At 39.6% G+C, this 3,996-nt stretch overlaps 1 pseudogene; it reads right to left on the bottom strand.

Moving 5' to 3' along the window:
- Positions 1–665: 665 nt before the first annotated feature.
- On the bottom strand, positions 666–2,326 carry LOC119537248 (annotated as a pseudogene).
- Between the last annotated feature and the right edge of the window lie 1,670 nt (positions 2,327–3,996).

The raw sequence follows: 3,996 nt of genomic DNA on the forward strand, positions 1-3,996 counted from the left end.
GATTATCTTCCTAAACTTATAAATGTCACTTTCTTGCTAAAACCTCTGATTGGTTCTCTAGTATCACCTTTACTTCAACTTAAGCATTCGGGAAGAAAATTTGTATTACCACATTCGTATGAATATTTAATTTTATAAGTCTTTAAACTTTTTAATGAATTGCACACCTCCCCCCCCATCTCCCCCCACCCCCCTCCTGACTGTAACTATAATTTAGCCCTCTGATGTCGCTGATATTTTTCCCCCAACATATAACCAGGCCCACCTGGCTTCTTTTATTGGAGAAGCAGAAGTGGAGTTAACAGTGTGAAGACAGTTGGGACCAGAGGTTGGGAAGAACACTCTCCCCTCCCCATACACGCCCACTGCCCCAAATAGAAAATAACCAACTATTGGGAGCAGCTGAGACAGCGATTGAGGGGGAAGGTGAAGGAGACATGGAGCTCGATGGCAGCAGTGAAGATAACATGATTGTGTTGGGAGGGCCCTGAGGAAGCAGCTGTAGGTAATGTGAGTACAAGTCTCTGTATCTTCCACAAAGGTTTTTATTAATATAGAGATAAATTGGGTTTCTTTCCTGCTTCTCCCTTCTGCTCCGTGCTGCTTGTCACAGTCCCCAGCTCTTCTGTCAGCGTGAGGGTGAAGGAAGAGGCAGAAAGAAGTCATCACCAGATTGTGATCAGACCCACATCCATCAGCTTCTGGATCTTTTGAGCTATTACAGGATTCTTTAAGTTTTTTTCATTTTTTTATTATTATTTTTTTTTTGCTGAGTACCTGGGTGCTCTTCTTCTTCCCTTCTTCTTCTTTCTCCTTTCTTCTTCTTTCTTCTTCTTCTTCTTCCTTTTTTTGGCTTTTATAAAGGGGGTTTATTTGGTTGCAAATTTATAGTCTTAAGGCCATAAAGTGTCTAAGCTAAGGCATCAACAGTAGGGTGCTGGGTGCTCTTCTATATCTGCCCCAGGATGAGCCGCATGACTGGGCACTCATTATCTGCTGCACCTCAGGGCTGTCCTCAGGGCTGTCATGTGGGTTATACGGGGCCATTACACAGTTGGTAACTGTCTGTTACCTCCTTACAGTTGGAGTCGAGTTCTAGCACCTTCTGGTAGACATACATGGCTTTTGTGTGGTCCTTCATTGGTTCCAGGGCAGCTGCTTTCCATGAATAACCCTTGATGAAGGTTGCCTTTAGCTGGATACACTCCTCATAGTCCTTGAGTGCCAGATGAAACTCAGTTTGGTGTAGCAAGCAGCCCAACTGCTTTGTAACTTGGCATCTTGTGAATTCCATTTGATGGCCTGGGTTATTCCCCTTTCTGAAAACATTAATTGCCTTTGTTTTTCTCTTCAAAAGCCAGATCAAAGTTAGTGTAGGCCAACCGCTCCTGCTCCTTAGGGATTTTCTCTGCCTGCTTACATTTTTTGAGCACATTTGGGGTTCGGTGCTCTGCCAAAGACTTGTAGAAATGGATGGCAACTTTGAAGTAGGAGCTGCCAATTCGGGGGTGAGTTTCAGTACTCTGGCAATCATCTTCTTGGTTTTCTCTCCCCACTTTAATAACCTTCTCACACAGCTGCGGGCATTTACTGTAGTCACCGTTTTCCAAATGCTGAGTTGCTTGATTGATAATGTAACTCATGTTGGTGGGATCCGGATCCTTGACTCTGTTGTAATGCTTCAAGCCTGTGTTATAGTCTTTCTTCTTGAAGGCATCATTCCCCAACACTTTTCCCTTTGTACCTGCTTCTTATTCTCTAGAAGGTCTTCATCCATTGGCTCTGGTTTGGTCTCCTTTTTTGGAGGAGGTGGTGGAGATGTGGCAACCTCTTCCTCCTCATTCACACCAGCCAGATTAACTCCAAGGAGGACACTGAGAGGGGTCATGATCAGGGGATCTTGTAGTTTTGTGCCTAGGTTGATGGCTTATTTTGTAGTTGGTCTATCAGGTCCTGGTAGGTAGGTTTCACTGAGCAGTATCCTTGTCCTGGGGTCACTCTCCAACTTCTAATACAGATTAGGCATGTTGAAAGGGTTCATGAATTTCTTCTCTGTCATTCGGGCCTCCATATTATGTAAACCCTCTTTGAGCTAAGGGTTATTTGCTTCATGTTTTAAACCCTCATCTTAGCTTTGTTTGATTTCTTCAACCTGGTTTAAGAACTCAAGAGCTGCTGCTTTTTGCAAATGGCCATTGCCACAGTCAGGCTTTATGGCAATGGTTTTGTACCCTTACTTATAAGCCTTATGGTAGTCTCCTTTCTTGTCATAGGCTGCCAACAAATTGCTGCTCCATAGCCTGGCCTTTGAATCCCATTGAATAGAATCTGTCTGCTCAGAATTCCCAACCCATCACTGAATTTAAATTTTATTTTTAAAATTTTTCTTTATTAGAGAAGTTGGTTTACAGAACAATCCTGCATAAAATACAGATAAACAATCAGTGCCTCACATTAGCGTCACTTAGTTGTGCAATCATCATCACTCTCAATTTTAAACAAGTATCATAACACAAAACACCCCAAAGCTTTTATCAGACCCTAATTATTTATCCCTAGTATTAGTGTAGTACTGGTAAAGTATTCCTATTAAATATAGTCTATAATATGCAATGGGTAGTTTTTCCCATATGCCACTCTCTTGTTAACTCTCTGACCAGTGTCATAACGTAGAAGTATATCATGCAAGCACTTATTTATATCTGTAGTGCTAATCTGTGGGATACATGCCTTTAAACAACCACTTTCAATCATGTTTGCGTTCAGTGCAGCACTGATACTCATAATCACCTTAATGAACAATCATCACCTCTGTCCATTCCTATACCTTTAAGTTCATCCTCATTAACATGTCTGTACATATTAGGTTATCATTACTCCTTCACTAGTGTTTGTCTATCTCTAGGTCTCCTATATTCTACATTAAAAGACACTGATTTTACATTGTTCAGGGAGTTCACATTAGTGGTAATATACAATATCTCTCCTTTTGTGCCTGATTTATTTCACTCAGCATTATGTCTTCAATGTTCATTGTAAGTTTTCAACTCAGGAAGTATGAGTTCTCCAACTTCATTCTTTTTCAAGATGGTTTTGGCTATTCAGGACTTTTTACCTTTCCAAATAAATTTGATGATTGGATTTTTCATTTCTCAAAATAGGCTGTTAGAATTTTGATTGGGATTGCATTGAATCTGTAAATATTTTGGGGTAGGATTGGCATCTTGACAATATTTAATCTTCCAATCCATGAGCATGGAATGTCCTTCCATTTATTTAGGTCTTCTTTGATTTCTTTTAGCACAGTTTTGTAGTTTTTGATGTATAAGTCCTTTCCTTTAACATCCTTGGATAAATTTATTTCTAAATATTTGATTCTTTTAGTTCTATTGTCAATGGAATTTTTTCTTCCATTTCTTCTTCAGAGTGTTCATTACTAGGGTTTAGAAACACTACTACTGATTTTTGCATGTTGATCATATACATCCACTTTGCAGAATTTGTTTATTAGTTCTAGTAGCTTTGTTGTAGATTTTTCAGGACTTTCTATATATACAATCATGTCATCTGCAAATAGTGAGCCATCACTGTTTTTTGATGTGTTTCAATATTGCATTGATCTAGCATACCCAACTTTATACAGCCTGCTGTTATAACAGGCGCACAATTAACAGTGAATGATATTATGCTGGTTGGGAAAAGATACAAAGTCTGAAAGGGAAGAGCCCTTGCCTTAGATATTATGGGCTTGCCCTTTTGTTGGATTCCTGAGAAGTCTCCCAGGAGTTTGCATTTTGGAGTATCTTTTCCTATTTGAAGGACTTTTGGAACCTAAAATGAATTTTTAAAGGTCAGTTTTTAGTTGCTTATGGCCTATCTTTTCTCCTCACAGAATTATTTCTGACATTCAGCACAGTCATGGAGAATATCCAATTAACAGACCTGCTTGGCATGTCACCTTTAAATTCCTATATTATATTTGTCCCCTAGCATCTA

This window comes from Choloepus didactylus, chromosome 6 (assembly GCF_015220235.1).
Source record: "Choloepus didactylus isolate mChoDid1 chromosome 6, mChoDid1.pri, whole genome shotgun sequence".
Lineage (NCBI taxonomy): Eukaryota > Metazoa > Chordata > Mammalia > Pilosa > Megalonychidae > Choloepus > Choloepus didactylus.